Raw genomic sequence first — 20,812 nt, forward strand, 5'->3', positions numbered from 1 at the left:
AGCAGAGGCTATAGAACAATTCACTAGATTGCTTTTTCCGTTCCCCAAGTTCTTCATGATCTCAAGCATTTAAAGACATTTAAACACTTCAGACATAGAAAAAGTTTAGACGCAGAAGCACAAAGTGTTTTCATAACTTTTTTTTCTAAAAGCTTTGCATGTAATTTATATATTTGCTTAAAACTACTCTTCTGCTAATCAGTTGCATCCATAGACAACATTTCCTCTTTCTTTGTTGCAAATGATTTGACTATGAATTACAGCTCTGACACATTCTATTCAATGTGACAACATTCTTAATTCTAGAGACAAGAAGCTCTGGCAGTCTTCTGATGATCTATTCATACGAGGTTCTTTTACATACTTTTGCATTTTTACTGTGAAGAAAAATTAACATCTTTGAATTGGGAGTATGAACTCTCAAAGAATCTTCCCCTCAAGAGTTAGGTTCCCCAAACTCTGATTCTTATCATGGTAATCCTCTTCTTTTGGAAGAATTTCCAATATTTTATAGAAGACACCCCAGTCTGAATGGATACACTGGTATGCAGGAAGCACCATCCTACCCAGAGTCCGCTAAATATGTTCATGGTCGTCAACAGCATTCTGTTATGGGTAAGTAGCTAAATGAGTATCTCCTTCCCAGATCCCGTACTCCCCTTGTTATCACCAACGTATTCAACCATATTCCACTTAATTCTGTAGAACAGAAGGAAAAATTTATTTTGTGGTTGACAATTTTGCCTGTTTTTCTAGGGAGAAAACTCCATCTTGATGTTCCATTAACAACTGCAATATGAGATGGAAATTTTTACTAAAAATTATAAACTTCTTTCAGATTTTTATTACCGCTCTTATAGGCTTCCCTTTTAGAAAAACAACACAATTTGCTGCTAACAGCTGCCTGAATATGAATCACAACCACTAACCAAATGAAAAAGGCTGTGTAAAAAATAGTTAACTGTCTCTGCACAGATAAGGGATAAATCACAGTGCAACTGCAATGTCTTAAGACCCCTCATGATGGTGTGTTTTCCCATTCAGAAATTCGGTAAAAATCAATAGTTATTACATATATGCAAGGTATATTAATTAATATACTGCATTTGTCTTGAAAGTTCAACATACTTACACAAGGCAGAAAGATCTAAAATGTTCTCTAAAGCTTCTCTGTCTGTTGTTCCACAACTATCTAATGGTTCCATGGTTTAATTAACACTTATGATCTAGCAGCAAAAACTAGTTTTCAGTTTTTCAAGATGATTGTGTATATGAGGGTAAAATGAATATATAATTCAAAATCACTTCACCCTCTAAGGGTTGTGAAGAGAAGATGTAATGTCTTGCCTTTCGCCCACAAAAAAATCAGCTTCATATACTGCACAGCACAGAAAAAAAAACTGTGTTATTCCTCTGTAGTTGACAGATCTTCATCATGTCAATTAGCATTGGAGGGATGTGCAGATGACAGTACGTATCTCTGAATGTATAGGAAGAAAACAACACAGATGGGTCCACGTGTAAATCATGAAAGTGAACTCACAGCCATCAGTCAACAAGCAAATATATCCTGCAGTGCCAATATACTCTTAGTGATACTGAGAAGGAGTATAACTCTCACAACAATTTCCTCAAAGTCAGCAGAACAAGTTGTGGATCAAAACAGAATACAATACAAACGTGGGGAGTTAATAAGTTACAGAAAAAAAAAAAAAAAAAGGGTTTTGGCTCAGAAATGAAAGTTTTAGAGTATTATGCAACTTTATTGAAATATGTTATCACATCCAAGCAAGTATCCTGAAAAAAAACTTTTAAAAAATTCCCTCACACGTGTTTTCAGTGTCATGATTCAAAGCAATCTTCACTTAAAATAAATCAGAAGATAAGTAGGATACTGTCTAGATCAGCAATCACAACTGCCAGAGTGCCAAGGAATGGAAGGTCATTGGGCAAGTTCTCCAATGTGCAGCATATGCTGTGGTCATGAAAGCTTAAGCCTCATGACCTGCTATGAACACAAGCTGTTCCTAGCTAGTGTTCAATAATTTGCTGTATCATTTACAATAAATATTAAAACAACCAACACAGTATGAAATTGTGTCCACCTGCTTTCTAAGACATAATTGCATATTTGCTAATAGAACAGGCATTAGCAAAGAATCAGTCTGTAACAGATTTTATTGAGAAATTCTAGAAGCATTTAAGCTTAAGAATTAGATTAGAATTTAAAGCTTAAGAAATATATTTTTTGGAAGTGCTAGTCAGCCTTTTCTATAAAAATTTTATTTCACATACAAATCATGGGAGTTTTGTCATTGTCTCTAAAATAAGTAAAATCTCACCCTACTTTAACAACTTCTTAGTTATTAGACCATAGGGAATTCAAAACTGCTTTTCTCCTCATGCATAAAATCTTCAATAATCTATAAAAACACTTGTTTTCCTGTATACTGTAGCCTTTTGACATGAACACCTGTGTTTCAGAAGCACTGATTTCACCAGTTTGGATTGAGCTATATGCTTCCTTCTGGTGCTTCTAGTTTGTTTCTTACATGACTAGATCTTAACAAAGTGATTCGACAGGAAGACCATTGTATGTCAAATAGTTTAGTGATTTATATAACTGTTTGAACTTACCAAAAAGAGGATTTGCATCCACAGACAAGATCTGTCACTGCGTGTAATGCAAAAACCACATTTAGGGTCAATCCAAAGGTGCATGAAAGCAGGGGTCCCAGCCTCTGAAGTCATACAAGATTTACTTGCCATCTGCATTCCTCTTTTCACTCTATCTTATTAAAATAGCTATTTTATTGAGCCATTTGTTGTCAGACCTTTCTTACTGAGATCCAGAAAGAAGTCTGCACCATCTTTTTCTTTCACACACACTCTTATCGTTGCCTTGGTACAAAACTATCTCTCAGGGCTACTCTTGATTCATCTGACTTTATATTTTGCTGTTCTTCAAACAAAAAATTGATTTTCAGAATGCTATGAGGCTGATTAACCTTTTCCCCAAGAGAACAGCCGAAATTGCTATAGTTGCAGATCTTTAGTTCTGAGGTAATTTACTCTCAGAGACAACAGTTTGAAGACTCTTTTAACTTTTGGTGAAAATAACATTTATTACTACACTATTGCTGAGGGGCTAATACATATTCTAGCTTAACCTGGTTTCACTGAGAGTCTGCAAAGACAACCTGTTGAGAAAAATGCTCAGTTAAATAGAGAAATCTTGACAGCCTAGAAGGTAACACTTTCGATAGTCAGTGGTCAGATGACAAAAAGATAAGGCAGTATTATGGAATTCCAGCTTTCAAAATCAACTATTAAACTGGTCATTAAAAACCATGTTGTTTTGTTCCCTCACTTTGAGCAGAAGGAAGATAGCTAAGGTATCCAGTCTCTGATATACCCTTGCAAAATGTATAGCTGACAAAGTTTAGGAAGGCTGGAGAATGAAGACTGCTGAGCAAAATCTAACAGCAGACTCCTTCAGATTAACCTAGAACTCCATTAAGAGGGTTCCTTGGTTAGCAAAAAACATTTCAAAAGAATTATTATTTGGGGAACTTCACAATCAATCATGCTGATAGATGGTTTCATTTGTCTGAGAGAGGACTGTTTCAGTACTGTGACGGGGAAAAAAAGGAACAACAGCAAATTCGGCTGTGAGCCACTTGGCACAGTGGTTCAGCATATGCTGCTTTGCATCACAGTTTTGGAAGGACAGAAAGCTCTTAGAAAAGTAAGTGGACAGAATCAATCTCATACGAGGCAGCCAAAGGCATAAGTGCCATTTTCATCTGAAGATTTCTTCATTAAAAAAACCTGATTCTCCCCATTAAGCAGCAGTCTTTGCTAATAAATGTAACTCATTTTGTTCAAGTATTCATGGAGTAATATTGAAGTGGTGGATTTCCTTACTGAGAATGTCCTGAGCAAGTAAGTACTGAATTAACTGCACTTACAGACTGGGCCATGAACTCTTGCACATAGAAGGATTCAGAATCAAGCTACAACTCAACTACACAGTTTCCATTCAGTGCAAATGATGATGGTCTTTAGAGAGCAGATATTCCTCATCTGACAATCTGCTCCATGGCCACTGTAATGCTAATGACACTGGTCTTTAATGAAGCCAGTGCTGCTACAGGATTCATCAGAGTGATGAAGGTCAGCTACATCACTCTCAACACGCCTCTTACCAGCACAGGACCCGAAGGGGAAAAACTAATGGCTCATTTGTGGCACAGATGTACCTGCAGGAAAACGTTCCTCTGGTTATTTATGGTTGGATAAAGTCATTTACAGAGTCTCAGTGGAGCCAAAGGGCCATAACCAGACTTGAGAATCTATTTTCTTTTTTAATCTCCACAGGGAGTTCCATATACTGTAACTACATTGCATTCATGGAATGTTCCCCTCAAAGGAAAAGCTGTTTCATCCAAACATATTATTTGAAAGAGGTTTTTTGGATGGGGTTTTCTACAGAATATTTCCCACTAGAAATTCAGGGTGAAATGAAAAATTGGCATGTGTTCAGTGTAATCTACCCATTTAGCTGGGGCAAAAGAAAGCAGGAAATATAAAGGAGAATGAGAGAAAAGAGACAGTTAACCAGTGCCTTCAGTAGTCATCAGAAATACCTGACAAACATACAGTTTAATGTTAATTTTACTCAAGAAAAATATTCTAATGTATAAAAAGGTATTTTTGAAACAGTTTTCCATCAGAAGAAAGGGGGTTCTGTATTTTCACTTATGAACAGATTGAGGACAAAAAATTTCAATGCTTCCCATGTGACAAAACTCCTTTTACAGATAATTTCTTCCAATGACTGGCAAGGATTTCTCTTTGATGACTGTAAGCAGAAGTTAATCAGAATAAAAGACTATGTGAACCTTTAGATGGACAAAGCTGAGGTATTTCAGAAGATGCAATGCAAAGACAGAAACAGAACATAGAAAGAGAAGTCAGCATACGAATGAAGTGCAGGGTTGGGAAGCAACTGAAAAAAGATGGTTAAAGCTTAAGTAAAGTCTTCCTGTTAGTGGTCTCGAGTATTTTTTCTATCTTAACCCTCCAAACATAATTTATTAAGGATTCTTGTTACAGCTACATGGTAGTCCTAGTACATGATTTAATAATCTTTAAAAAATTTGTTGCTTAACTTTCACAAGGCTTTTTTTCCCACTACTTGAAGAGTGAAAAATGATCATTCTTTAGATAGTTTCATATATTTAGGACACCTTCTGCACACACGTGCATCAACATTGAATTATGCCATCTTCATATTGTTTGTCATGCACAAAACAGAACATCACTTTTAAATTACCAGATCTGTAAAATATCTGTCTCAAAAACATTTTACACAATTTTTACATTTCACATTTAATCACCCCATCATAAAGTGAATCACCATTTCTTCAGTGACCCCATCATAAGGTTTATACTAAGAAATAAAATATTTTTTCTGATTTCAGTATCAGTTCTGCATTAGCCTTCCCTAAAAAGTCAAGATAGATCCTGACATTTGTGCCATTTTATATAAGGAAGGATTTTCATCTTATTTCCCAAATTCTGTAATTTAAAACACTGTTCAAATCCTGTGTTATGTTGTCTTAGTTGCTAATCCTTTGGTCTTAACAGAATAATATAAACTCATAAATAAAATCATTTTGCTTTTCTACTATATAGTCAATCAACTTAGTCAGAAAGTACTAAGCAGATCTATAGTCACCATGCTCCCCCAAAACAAAACAACCACCAAATACAACAAACAAAACCAAGCAAACAAACAGAAAGAAACAAAAATTTTCATAAACAGGATAGATGTGTGCATAAAACAGAGGAACCAATAGTTACTATTTCACATGTAGCACATATGTTCATGACAAACACTTTCATTCTCTACATAATTTCAGTAAATCCTGCAGGCTATTGTGATTTTTTCATAACAGTGATTAGATTAACCCACTGCAAAAATCACAAGTAACTTACAGAAATTTTTTGAACATTTGCATGCAGTTCTGAAATTTATGATTGTGTTTAAATTTATTAATTATTTACTTATGCATTCAAAAATAAAATATGGAAGTTTTTAAATTGTTAATGATGACAAGAAAAAGTTAAAAAAAGTCAGATCTGGATCTCCTCCATCAATGTAAACAGTAAGACACTTCTACATGATTACAATACTACCCTTAAGTCATGATACTTTTCAGAAGAATGTATATTCATACCAGCAAATCAATTGTTCGTTTCCTATCAGATATAGCTTTTTTAACTTAATTTCCTAGTGGAAACCACCATGGTAAATGACAGAGTTTACAGAGCCATGAAACAGGCAGAAGAAGCATGCTGAGCATGTTAAAGAATAAGTGAGTTTTTGTAACTGTTCTTTGTGCGATTTATATGATATCATATGGTCTACTACTTCAAAAAAATGAAGGTTCAGTGGCCTACTTTTAAATACAGATTTGAAAATCATAATGCAAAGCATAAAATAATAATTAGTATATTTTCATGGGTTCTTTTTAGAAGCTTGCACAGTGTTACAGTTGTTCAGCATGTGACATTTTGACACAAAGGCATGATAGACTCCTCAAATCCATAAAATGAAAATGCACTTGCTTAAAGTAGAATACATATTTATACAGAAAGATGAAGAGTCAAGATACAAACTGTGCCTGTTCACCTATACTTATTTTAGCCCTATCTCAAAATACATTAACAAGTGAAGCAATCCAGCTGCTAGTGAACAGCTGTGAGTTCCACAAACTGTCTCTGGACTTACTAACTGGAATAAAATATTGCCTACACTGCTTCTAAACAAAAATGTAGGGGAGTGCAATTTAAATTTAACAAACATGGCTTTTCTGTAAGCACACTAAAAGCATACTCTAGTCACAGAATAACCTTCAATGAAACCAATAAGCATTAAAAATTTAAATAGCTTCCAGGATTGGGGACACAGAATTTACTACAGGGTACCGACAGCCTCAATTTGGCAAGGCCAGAGTGTTTTGCTGAATAAGGAGATCAAAATATGCATAAAGTTTAGCTGTAAAATATTTTACCAAGTATGGCCCATAATGAAGAATTAAGTGAAAATCAAGTATGTTTCTAATCTATCAAATGTATTTTTTGCTTGAAGTTAACTAAACTTCTTTCACACATGTTTTTAATGGCACAGACTTTTAAATTTTATTTCTTCCCTTGCAATATGTTCAACCATTCAATAGACTACGGTTTTAATATTTGGTTCATGTCTTGTAAATTGATCTATGAAAAATCAAAAAGTGTTCAAGAGATCAGTTGTAGCCTAAATAAAAAATCAAATATTAGCTCCTGAAGAGCATTAGCTGGGGTTCTCTACAATATAAATTATTACCTGTACTATTGAATTCCTTATAAGAAATATATTGAGAAAATACTTGCACCTTTCAAGTTTCCCTGGACAGCTTTTATGAAATCTAGTTCTTAGTCCACCAAGTCCTTCATCCTTATTTAAAATGAATATGGATTTTAACACATGTTCACAGATAGTTACCTAGAAAATTTTAGCATGCTTTGGACATAATTCAAAAAACATTATTCTCAGAAGCATTTGCAATTCTAGCTGGATACTCCTTGAGAAGTACACACACAGAAAGGTGAAAAGATTAGCCTCTGTCACGATGGATGTGTCAGAGTCTCCATTACCCAGATCAAATTTAGCTATAGTTTGCATAAGGAAGAAGAGTGATTTACCTTGGGTCAAAGATTCAGTGCTCCATAAAAGGGTACAATTTTCAGCGACCATATCTATGGCTGTCACTTGTCACTGTAGGGATCAATTTAACTTTACAGCATCCAAAGCATTTTTTATTCCTTTTTTGCTGCCACAGCACAACTCAACACAATTATTTCATGGAGTGCTCTTAAGTTCCCAGTGGGCACTTAAGACTGAGGGTAATTGTGTAATAGAATACAGTCTGACTGGCTGCAGCCTACTGGCTTTCTTGCACTTCAGAAAAAAACCACATCAAAACAAACCAAACCCCCAGCATCCAAAAACCTCCTTCACTCTTCTACTCTTCAAAGCATGATGATAGGGGACTTAATGATTTTTCTAATAGAGCAAAAAAAAGGGAGGGGGAGGATAATGTGAATATCTAAGGAATGCTAACAAAATTCAGAAAAAGAAAAAATTGGCCACAAGAATTCAGTACAAATTGAATTAACTGCATGCAGAGTAAAGACTGATTTGAACTCACTCATAAAAGCAGCATAAAGGAGAAATCTAGGCCTTCAGACAAGAAGTTCTGATGTAAGATTAAATGCTATACAAGGTTATACCATCCAAAGGCTCAGGTTTTAATATGTGTTTGTCTTTAGCTCACCTGGTAAATCTGGCAAACAGAATTAGTTATGCAAGCCATCCACTCAACATCGCCTCAAAGTCAAACAGAATAAGTAGTTACAGCACTTCTTCATCATATGCTTTTTAAAAAAGTTTTTTCCTATTTAATATTTTTATTGCATACAGGTGGTATACAACATCATGCTGGTATGCAACAGCAAACTGAATGTGTTTTATAAAAACAGTTATAGAACAAATATTTTTCAGTACTTAATAGCATTGTCATCCACCTTGTTTTCAACTTAAAAAGTCAGATTTCAAGGGGAAGCTGAAGGAGAGGTGATAGACTCTTTCACTCTAACAAAACCCCTACATAAGAGTTCCTGCTGTTTCTGCTTTGAAATTAGTTAGAGGGGGGGCTAATGCTAATAAATTATTCAGTAAAATGGCACAATTAAATGCCATTTACAGTATTTTAAACATTATTTTCAAGCTTTCTTTTAAGGGACGTGTAGTCACGGAAAAACAGGGCTAGCAAGCTATTTCACCATATGAACATTTAATGCTTTAAAATTATTGCCTTCAAAGGGACTGGCAGTAGCTCTAATAAAGACAATATGCTGTTTTATCTGATTTGATTTTAACCTCAAGGTCTGTATATACTCATGCTGCACCCAGAAATTTTGCAACACACGCATTATTTCCCACATTCAGTGAGGCGGCTCAAGCCTTTCAACTACGTATTTATATGGTTTTTGAGGAAAACATGTAAATCGTCCATCTACTGATAGGTGACAGGAAAATTAAAGGAAATAATTGCTGCTTTAGTGTATATATATATATATATTTGTTTATTTTTTTCTCCTCAACCCCCAGTTCAGAGACTTAAACCAATTCAAGGACTTGGGTGGGTATGGAAGGTGTGCTGCAGAGACAGCCGGTCTCTGAATCAGCAGGTTACACATCACTGTACTGCAATCTAGATGAACTTTTCAAGATTAAGGCATTTCTTTCTTACTTACAAGAATAACTCATGTACTGATTGTGGTGTTTTAAAGTACAATTGTCTAGTCTTTAATTATCTAATTACAGCATATGTTTTGAGATAAACCTGAAAGTATAAATAATGGGGTATTTCTATCTAAAGGTCCAGCTCTTCTGTTTGGGGCTGAGAACAATCTCCCCTTACAGCAATTACTCTGGCTAAACCTTGTTTAGAGAGATAGATGACCAAGACCACTAAAACCGTTCTTAATCTTATGGGTAGAATTACAAGCAAAATAGTGAATTTTCAATACTGATTATAGAGTGTGTATTTCAGTACTGATTATTGAAAGAGTTAGAAAATTATAATGCTTCTTTTCAGCTTCAAATCACTACAGCTGTGCATGAATCTTTGCCAAATATAAGAAACACACAATTTTTTTCCCTATATATATGTTACTTGAAGAATACTGGAAATATTATGATTTGGTGCGTACACTGTAAAAAAAATTTCATGTTAATTACAGGAGTTCCAAATGGTGTCTGCTTTTCTATCATTAAAATACTAAAACTTCAGTAAGAGTAAATACACAGGCTTGTAAATACAGATTGGTCAATTCCACGTTTTAAAGGAAAAACTTCATAGTTTTTGCCTTATTTATTTTTAAGATGTTTTAAATAAGGAAAATTTTCTAAAAGCAATCATCGTTGTGGCTTTTATGGTGTATCAGATATTCCCCAGAAGACTGTTTTACATGTGAAATATATCAAAAAAAATATCAGTTTAATAAATTCAAGAGCCACCTTTATCAGAAAGCAAGTAAGGAATATGAATGCCACTGCTAAGGAAACAAAACCTGCTTGGTACTAAATTTATTTCATCCCAACAAAAGAAATTCAGGAAAACTTCAAAAAGACAAACAAACAGACAAACAAAAACAAGCCACAGGCTTTAAAAATGTGTAAAAGAGTTCTGTCTCTTCATAATATAAAAAGAGCAGCCTGTGAATCCTTTGCTGGAATTCAGAAATTGCATTCTCTCCCTCCAGCTGCCCTACAGAGAGGGCCATATGACCCCATAGCCCACTAAATACAGTATTGCTAAGAATAGGCCATAAGTGTTATACTGATGTTGCAAGGCCTCAGACCTGAGCTTTGTCAGGATTACTCTGTACTTTTCTTGGCCTGCCTGGAACTTTGTTTTAGCTTGTTTAGCTATAGCAGCCTGACTAGGTGGCTATGACTAGTTTGCTTTATTTTAGCATAACTTTGTATCGTATAACTGTAATCCTGTACAAACTTTTGCAACAAGTAGTTATTCTGTGTAGAACAAAATATTAATGGCTCTAGTGTGATGGTGTAATGTAGAGAAACACAGGCTTGGTATGACAGCGGAGGCTTTAAAAGCATGTTGCAAACTTTGCGTGCAATGTAGAGGAGCACTGGCATGGGATGGTAAGAGAAGTGACCCAGGGTTGGCTCTAGAGAGCCCAGACCTATAAACTTAACTATGGACAATTAAAGGAATGCAGGGTAACAAGGAAAACAACAACAAGTATCCAGCATATTCAAAATACCTTGTATATAGCAAATTCAGCTTTAACATGGACCTACAGACCTGCAAAGAAAGAGCAAAGTTTGCAGTATGTGTTAGAAGAAGGTAAAAATGACCCTAAGCAGCTCCTACAGTGAGGAGGAGGCAATTACCATTAACATCATATTGCTCTTGTCAATGGACTCAGGATCCTGAAAACTTGCATATCCAACTGAAGATGTCAACTGCGAGAACCCAAGGAGCAGTGGAAGAGTGAACATAAATGCAAGGAAAGAAGTAGATAAAAAGAAGACCATGCTTAATAATTTTACTTTATTACTATTACTGATTTTTCTACAATACAGGAGGGTTTCTGCATTTGTTTTTTCTTTATTTTTCTGTCACAAATTTGAAGCAATGAATATTCTTTAAATACCTATTTAAGATTTCAATTACACAAAGAAAAATTATTGGCTTTACATATGTAAGATTTGTTTACTTTTTGCCCTTAGGAAGACAGAAACTTAAATTGAGACTCCTGAAAAATTGTACTGAAAGATTTTTTTTAGTGTCTCAACACAAGAAAAATAACCTTCTAGTTCAGTCAAAACTCATGCAACCTGATGTTCATTTGGAACAGTTTCCCCCACAATCTTCCACAAACTGTTTTTCCTTCTACATACCCTATTTTCCTGTTTGTATGTACCAACCTTTAAATTTAAAAAGAATCCATAGGGGTCTATAGATTTGTTCAGCCATTTGAAGAAAAAAGATTTTTATGCTTTGTTGTCTGTCACTTTTAAGATATTTAATCCTAACAGAATATGATTTGAATAACATTTTTAATTTCAGCTTCAATTAACATAGAATGGGAAAAATATTTGATATAATTCATTTATTTCTATAACAACCTGCTCTGACAAGACTGCATTATACTTCAGGCTACCATCTGGAGCATCTGTACACATATTTCTTAAACTGTGAAGTGGGCAATGTATCAGCACAAAGTGCATGCTACAACAACAGAGTGATATTGAGATCCTTCAGAAGGATCATCCCTTCTCAAATGAAAATACCTTTAGCCAAAATTTTGCAGATGCCCTTTCCAAAAAAAAAAAAAAGGAGTATATACCCCACACATCACCAGAACATATGGGCTGCTACCTGCAAAACAGCAACATGTAAGTAAAAACATTAGAAGAGACTACATAGAACATGGTTTCCCCATGGAAATATTTCTACAGGACAAGCAGCCTATAGGCAGAGTAGGTTGCAGATATTTTAGCACCAGGTAACAAATATCAAAGCTGAAGGTATCCATAAAGCTACTAATTTTCACTTTTTTGCACACATATCACAGCTACTTCAAGCAGATCTGGAAATATGAAAGACTATGGGGTTTGATTGAAACAAGTGCTATTTCCTTACTAGCTATGCTAATTCAGCAAAATGGTAAAACTGAGCTGAATCATCATGCAAATCTGTGAGAAGCTTTAAAATACTAGCTGCAAAATGAATACACATTTTATATTTATTCATAAAGCCAAGAGACTAAAAATCTGAATATTACTTATGTCGGCTGAACTTTACACTACAGAGCAAGAATTCTAATATCAAAACTTTAAAATTAAAACCCAAACCTAGTATGAGGTACAGTCACAACTATTTGGAATAGAATTGGCTTTCATTTATATCACATTATTATAATGTGCAGATAGCACACATTTCCTGATAGAGCTGTTAATTATGTTCGTGTTCCAGTACGAGACACATGCACAAGATGTTTCATTAAAAAGTAGCAGGTAAGAGAAACAGGTATACTGTTTGCATCAGAATTCTAGCTGCAGAGGACCTTAAAAATATCTACAATTGCACTTTCAGCTTCACATTCAGTTTTCAATCTCCTATAAACCAAAATGCCTGAACATTAACATGAAATATTACCACTCTTCTGAAACCCATCAATCACCTTTTCTCAAAAGAGGATAAATGGGGTAGAAGCTACACAAACACATTCAAGTGCTGTTCCAAAACAGAGTAGTGCATGCAACCAGCAGGCTCCAGAGAAGTTCTGCAGCATTCAAAACATGCAAAAAAACTGATAAACAGCCTCAGCCTTCTAAATGTCAGAGAGCATCCAGGCACAGCTCCAGAGACAAGATATCCTGGTTGAAGATACTGCTTCAGAAAACAATTCAGAGACCTGTCTTCCTCCTAAAGCTGATCCACAGAATTCCTTCTTCACTAAATGTACAAAGAGATAACCCTTCCGTGCCTTTTCTTCTTGGAAGTTGTGTGTTGCCTGAATAGGCTCTGCTTCAGTAGGGAAATATGTCTAGAAGATTCAAGACAAGCATCCTCCATTGCTGCAAATAGTTGGTCCGAAAGCTGTGACTGACCAGAAGGCACTATGGTTACACTGCAACATGTCAAAGGTTGTGCTTGCATACTCAAGAGCTGAGCAGGCTGGAAACAATGAGGCTGCATACATCTGGTCTCAATCGACCCCAAATCCCTTAGTCTACTACTTCCTGTCTGCTATAAGCTCCACTGAATACTCAAAATGAAGAATCAAGACAGTTCAGCAGAGGAGGAAGAGAGGAAGGGTACCCCAAAAAAAATTAAAGGTAAGAAAATAAATTAATGTAAGAACAGTTAGGAGATCAGTTAACAATTTTTCTGATCAAAATTATGGCAAAATTATAATTTTGGTTACAGGAAATTTAATTAAAATGTGGTGAGATTTGATGTAGATGAGTTTTCATCTACAGGAGGACTCAGTACTTCAGTAACCCTAAGGAAAAGAAGCCTAAGGACATCTATGGATTATATTTCCTGGTAAGTTTATTATATGCATTAAGGGAAAAAAAGGAAAAAGAAAATGGCTCAGAAAATTGTAATTCTCCAAAACGTATGGAGAACCCTATTCTTTCTAACAAGTGACTTATTTTCTATGTCTGAAATGTCTTCAGTTCATAATTTACTTTAGGGATTAGAAATTTTTAAAAGTTCAAATGAGTCCCAGTTGTCATGTTATGCCAATGTAATGACATTGTTATGTGTAATATATCATCAAACTGACAATTTTGTAGTACAAAGGGGAATGAAAGATAATGGATTACAATGAAGGACCTTGAAAAGGTAGGTTTCAGAGTTTAAGGATTTCAGCTTAGGAAGAAATCCTTTCTCAGGGTTGTTCATCTCATTATTTTATTTTCTCCTTCATTTAGGCTTAAAACGTTGGTAACAATCTAATGACTACCCAATGCTTCTAACAACTGTATTTTTAATAGTGGCCTTGCTTCACAGCATTCTATATTGCTGCCAATAGTCTGGCAAAGTCTCTGAAAATTACAGACATTAAAAATGGTCATTCCCTATATGTAATGCTCTGGCCATTGTCCATTTTTTTAATATTAAATGAACAAAATCCAATAAATGATTTTTCCTCAGGCTCAAGACATTTTTTCTCCTTAGAATTTATGTGAAACCAGTATGCATGATAAAGAAGAAACTAAAATACATTTTACTGATGGTGGCATGTACCCAAAATCATAACAGAGCACTGTAAATGCATAAATTCTCTAAATACCTTGTGAAAATATGTCTCTCCTTTTATTTGATTATATACATACACAGGCATATATCTTTAACAAAAGTAGAACAGCTACAAAAAGGAAGGAAAGACATAGACTGCAAAATAGCCCATAGCCTTGTGGCAGCTTCCTGCTGCAATTAGAGCTGGGGCTTGTACCAGACTTTCCCACATATCAACAGCATATTCTAGCAATTCTGAGTTAGTTGCTCAATTTTTCAATCTGAAAATGCTCCATCTGAAATGCTCATAAAGGAGAAGTTGATTCTTATTTTTAAACGTCTTCATAACTTTGGATATTGGAAAAGTACTTGGGGGCAAACTGGACCATCTCTGAAAACACTGAATCCATCCATAGAATAGCATAAGCTGGTAGAGCTTCACTCAGTTTTAAGAAAAACTGCTCACTCCATGCAGATGAGACTGAGAATACATCCAAAGTTATTCCCCTTATCATAATTTCATGCAATTTGAAGTCATTGTTCCTCAGGTATCAGTATTGGGACCCATGCTGTTTAATACCTTTTTCAGCAACACAGAGAGTGGGATTGAGTGCAAGTTTGATGATGACACCAAGGTGTGTGGTCTGTTTGACACTGGGGAAGGGTTGCCATCCAGATGAGCCTTGACAGGCTTCAGAGGTGGGCCCATGGGAACCACATGAAGTTGAACAAGGCCAAGTGCAAGGTGCTGCATTTGGATCGGAGAAATTCCAGGCTCAAATAGAGTTTGGGCAGAGAATGGATGGATTGAGTGAAGCCCAGAGAAGAAGGACTTGTGGGTGTTGGTTGATGAGAAGCACAATATGAGCTGGCAATATGTGTTTTCAGCCCAGAAAGCCAAACATGTACATGGTGGCATCAACAGTAGCATGGCTAGCATGGCTAGCATGGGTGAGGGAGGTGTTCTTCTCCCTCTCCTCTGCTCTCCTGAGACCCCACCTGGAGCGCTGCATCCAGATCTGGGTTTCCCAGCAAAAGAAGGATGTGAACCTGCTGAAGCGAGTTCAGAGGCGGGCCATGAAAGATGATCAGAGGGCTGGAACCCCTCATCTATGAGGACAGGCTGAGGGAGTTGGGGTTGTTCAGCCTGGAGAAGAGCAGGCTCCAAGGAGACCATACAGCACCTTCCAGCACCTAAAGGGAACCTACAAGAAGGCTGGAGAGACTTGTCACAAGGACATGTAGTGATAAAACAAGGGGTGATGGCTTTAAACTAAAAGAGAGTAGGTTTAGATAGATACTAGGAAGAAATACGTTACTGTGAGGGTACTGGAACAGTTCCCTAGAAAAGCTGTGGATGCCCCATTCCTGAAAGTGTTCAAGGCCAGCTTGGATAGGGATTTGAGACACCTGGTCTAGTGGAAACTCTCCCTGCCTGTAGCAGAGGGGTTGGGAGGAGATGATCTTTAAGGTCCCTTCCAAACAAAAGCATTCTATGATTCCATTATCAAAGACTTTGCATGTCCAAATTCTAATGGCTGCAAAAAGCCTGAAAAACTAAATACATCTCTGAAATGCCACTTGTGTGTAGGTGGCAAGATTTGAGCAACATGAGGGCTACAGGGATGGCTTCTTTGGCAGGAGATCAGAAGGAGTCTTTTCCCAGACACAGCTGGTTTCAGCCTTCTCCACAAAGGACCCACAACTGGGCAAAGTGGACGTTGTCGGCCATTTGTGCAGTTCCTCTGGGATAGCATATTTAAAGAGAGCGGAGAAAGGAGAGAGTGTGAGAAACAATCCTACAAGCATCAAGCAACAATCCTACAAGCATACTCCTACAAGGAGTGTGAGGATGGCATACTTTGCAACCCTTGCTGGAGCAATTTATTTCCCTGCAGCCCATGTACTTGACCACACTGGAATAAATATCCATCTTGCAGCCCTCGAAGGACTCCGCTCTGGAATGTTGTTGTTTATTTCCCTTTAAGATTAAGATATAAAAGAATGTATGTTTTGTGTGTATATTTTCAGATTCCCAGACCTACCATTTTTTAGTCATTATGCACCACCATGGTAAAGGTTGCTTTCTAATGCAAGCTTCATAATGGTTTTGAGTTAAATTCTTGTATTTTCTGGAGTTCTGAGTGCCACAGATCTATAGCACAAGTTTATGAAGATTTACTTGCTATCAAATATCATAAACTAATTCAATGATTTATAAATTAGGAGATCAGAGGATTGGACTCAAATGAAACAAGGCAATAGCACTATTTTGATATGTCTTTTATGAAGAATTATGCTTAGATTTTTCACACTCTTTTTGTATTGTTCAATAACAATTTCTGTACATGGATGCACAAATGTGAATATGTATAGATAAATAAAATAAATGCTTGAATGTTTATATGCATAAAAAATATGCACACATATCTAGCCCTTGAGAGAGCATGCTGTGCATCTGACTCTCAGATTACAGGAAACACATTTGATTATTTGCATGTACAAAGCTATATTTGGTAGTACATTTAAGTTTTACAGTTAAGTGAGGCTCAGCTGGGAGGTTATTCTGAATGCTAAGATGCCATTGGAGAATGTTACTTCTCTGACAATAAAGAGATTGACTCTTGATTCGTAGTGCTGCATCATTCACTCTTGTCACTTTTTAGCTAATGGAGCTTACTTGGGAGCTCAAGCCTGTTCCCTGAGTCAGATTGTTTCAGCCAACTCAGCCCACCTCTGTTAGTTCCTGTCATTAAACAAAACTCTAATTCTGTCTGGTCCAAACCAGCAGAACCTATTCAAAGTCAGAAGATTGCTTTATTGGCATACAGGTGTCTTCTCTCTCCCTTTTAGTCTGCCGAATACCTCCCCCAAAAAAACTTAACCAACAGATACCCATTTGATTTTATCAACAGCTGGTATACTTCTTGAAGAAAAAGTATGTTAGAATCTTTGCTAACTTTCAATTGCCATTCCACCACTACAGTGGAAGTATTGGGAGGCAACAAAACTGTGTAGAAAATGTTAACTCTTTAGCAGTTGAGTACTGCTTATAAATTTAAGTCTATGCCACCACATAAAAAATACACAATTGCCAAGAACTCAATTTATCTCAGCAAGAATGTGCTTTACCACATTTTGTGCATATCACTTTATCATAAGTGGATTTCCATTTCTCAGAGTTTTAGTTGTCAATAGCACAACACTATTCCCACAGAAAAAAATATGACCACCTGTTTTTTATTGTCACATGAATAAATCATGCCAAAGATTGACATGCTCACAGAAATGTGTGATTTCTTTTTTTTTTGTTTTGTTTTTATTTTGGCAGCTGTGCACATGTGTTTATTTCCTGAGGTGAAAATTTGGTCAGGGCATGTGGCAATCTGTTAACCCACTGCTTTTGTGACACCATGCTCCCTCTCTTGCTCTCCCTTGCCCTTAGCCTTGGCCACTCCCTCAGGCTCTCCCTATTGATTTCTCTACCCCAACCCCACCCATGTACTACCCCTGAGCTCCTGACAAAAACCCCCCATGCCCAGACCTCATGAGGTCTCTCTGACAAAAACCCCCCATGCCCAGACCTCACAAGGTCTCTCTGCCTCTGGGGATTGTGGGGACAAGATGTGAATAAAGCCCTCATGGAAGATCCTTCTCGCCTCCTTCGCCATCACTGGTTGTAGCGCTGATATCTGCCAGAGCAAGGTCACAATTGTCCAAAATGGACTCCAGGATGCAACCAGGTTGCATTGCCCTAAGCTGAGCTCTCAGGAAGCTCCAGCCTCCTAAGGTAAATCTAGCAGTTACAACAAGGGTAGAAGGAATTTGATTAGGGTAAGTCAGAATGGGGGAAAATAACTGAGGAAAAAGACATAAAAGGCCTATGAAAACATGGAAAGAAAGCAAATAGGGAAAATGGAGGGCTGATGGTGTAAAGAGCCTGAAGGAGAGAATGGTACAGAACTGAATCAAGCAGCAAATCAACATAAAAGAACAAATGTCCAAATTAAAAACTCTGAAAGTCACCTGGAATTGATGGCACCCATCTCCATTATTGCCACCATATTCTGCTGTCATGGGTTAGCAAGCATAGTCCCGGAAGGGATGTCCTTGCTAACGGGTGCTTACAGCTTCCTCTGTGACCTAACAAAACCTATCAGCTGGCCAGTTTGAATATGGACAATTCTTTGAGCCACTTAAAGTTGTGACTGCCTCTGTGATCCACACTTAAGAGTAGAAACCCCAAGGCAGAGTCTCTCCATCTCATTTCCGGCGCTGGGACAGGTGGCTGCAGGCCCTGTGCAGGGGCCAGCGGGCCTGGCCCAGGCCCTGCTTGGGCCAGGCCAGGCTGGGCCATGGCCATCCTGGAGCCGATGGGCCCTGTTCCACCTGCGGAACCACCCCCCCCCCCCCCCAGCCCTGCTGTGGGCAGCCAGAGCAGCTCGGCTCCCCCCCCTCCACTGCGATAAGCAACATTCCAGCTGCAAGGCCTAGGTGACATTAACCCTTTTAGTGTTGTGAAGAGCTGAAAACCTGAGGGAAGAGAAAGAGGAGATGCTTAAAGCTGAAATTCTGTTGTAAAGCTATGATATATCAGAGTATCCCATTGTAATTTCATGAAGATATGGGGGGTGGAGTGTTCAGTTCAACTTGTAAGCAAAAGCACCTGCGCTGAGATAGGCAGATGCTGACGCAGCTGTAATTTCATGAGAAGTTTGAACAAGGAGAGATGGAAGCAATGAGGACTTTTGCTCCAAATGGGAAAGGAGAAAACCTCAATTCCTAGAGATGCTCCCAGAGAGTCCTAAAGATGAAGATGAGGAAGACCCTTTGCTCCCAGGGAAGGAGAAGGGCCTCTGTTCTTAGAGATGAAATGCTCCCAGAGATGGGTGAAGAGAACTTTTGTTTCTGAACGGCTCAACCTTAAAATTGTACCACAAAAAACTTCAAGAGTGGACCCTCGAAAGCAGTTGCGGGAAAAGCTGCAAGTCGGGGGAAGGGACTCACATGGGAGCAGAGAGACTCCTCTTCCTAAATGGACTGAACAAAGTTATTTGGAAGTGGGCGGCTGTCTCGTTGTGATAATGTTTTCATAGCATGAGCAAGAGAGACTCCTCTTCCTAAATGGACAGAACAAGGTTATTATGGATGTGGTAAACAGACTGAGCATCTTGAGGGTTGTCTTTTGACATTATCAGTGGGAGAAGGGAGGAAGGTGGGGGGAGGAGAAGAGTTTTGAAGGTGTGGTATGATTTTTTTTCCTTCTTTTAGGTTTGTTATTAAACTCCTTTATATTCTTTCAATGCCTGCTTTGCGTTTCTCCTAATTCTTATATCACAAAAGATAAACAGTAATGAGTATTTTAGACCAAACCACTACATCTGCTCACATCATTTGAATAAAGACAGAGTATCTGTAGATACAAAAATGCTGCTAGCAAGTATTTTCTTGCTATTTTCTAAGTCCGTGAGAGACTTTTCTCTCTCGCAGAAGAGGTAGCAGAGTTATATAAACAACCAAGCCACCTGCAACCTTGAAAAGTCTTGTTTATGGTATAGTAGAAAAATATTTTGACAATGGATGTTTTAGGATTTTAGCCAATCACCCCAAGGGGTGGCTGATCCTTTGTCCAATTAGACTATGAAGAAAAAAGTCTATAAAAGAGTTTGTAAAATAATTAAATAAATCAATCTTGCTGCACAATTCCTGCCTGCTAGATCTTCTCTCCTCCTCCTCCCTATGGCTGCGGGACACGGTGATATACCGTAGGAACCAGGCCTGCGGTAATAAGTATCTGTTGCAGTTTTCTGGGTATTGGATACAGAGGCAGCAAATTGAGCTCTAAAGCTATGCAACAATTTTGGTTCAGTCCCATGTTCAATAATTGTTCAGTCACAATCACAGCCCTATTTTGTTCAAAACGTACTAGTGATTTCCCAACCGAGTATTTGCAGAACCAGGTATTGCTTGTCTGTTGAGACCAGATGCAACAATATCAAGGTACTGCTTGTGACAAACTGTTTTTTGGCTACAAACTCTCCTGCTCTTGTTAGTGATTTGAAGAAATTTTTTTTGCATATACGCATGGTCATGCAAGTGCACGGGTTTTATTCAACCTGTTTTGTACATGTAATTTTGAGATACTCTACTCAGAGAGGCCAGGCCCTGAGAGTACCTGCAATATTCCTGCTATTACATATCCCATTATATCTGGTCCTGTTTAGCAATAGCCTACCCTGGAGTAAAACTAAAGAGTTCTGTTCTAAATAAAATGTGCAGTAATGAAAAGATATCCCTGAAGTCCTGATGAAAATTTGATAAATAAGCAATACACCAAAAAACCCAAGCAAACTACTTAGTTGTTTAATGAATAAAATAAAATCTATTTAATGACATTGATAATATTTTCC

The 20,812-nt window shown here is 37.3% G+C and overlaps 1 long non-coding RNA gene across 1 annotated transcript; it reads left to right on the plus strand.

Moving 5' to 3' along the window:
• Nucleotides 1-741: 741 nt before the first annotated feature.
• LOC116448430 lies at nucleotides 742-17,030 on the plus strand. Its single transcript, XR_004241942.1, has 2 exons — nucleotides 742-13,703; nucleotides 15,994-17,030. It is a non-coding gene; the product is annotated as an uncharacterized LOC116448430 (long non-coding RNA).
• The last annotated feature ends 3,782 nt before the right edge of the window (nucleotides 17,031-20,812 follow it).

The sequence above is a fragment of the Corvus moneduloides genome, chromosome 1 (assembly GCF_009650955.1).
Source record: "Corvus moneduloides isolate bCorMon1 chromosome 1, bCorMon1.pri, whole genome shotgun sequence".
NCBI lineage: Eukaryota > Metazoa > Chordata > Aves > Passeriformes > Corvidae > Corvus > Corvus moneduloides.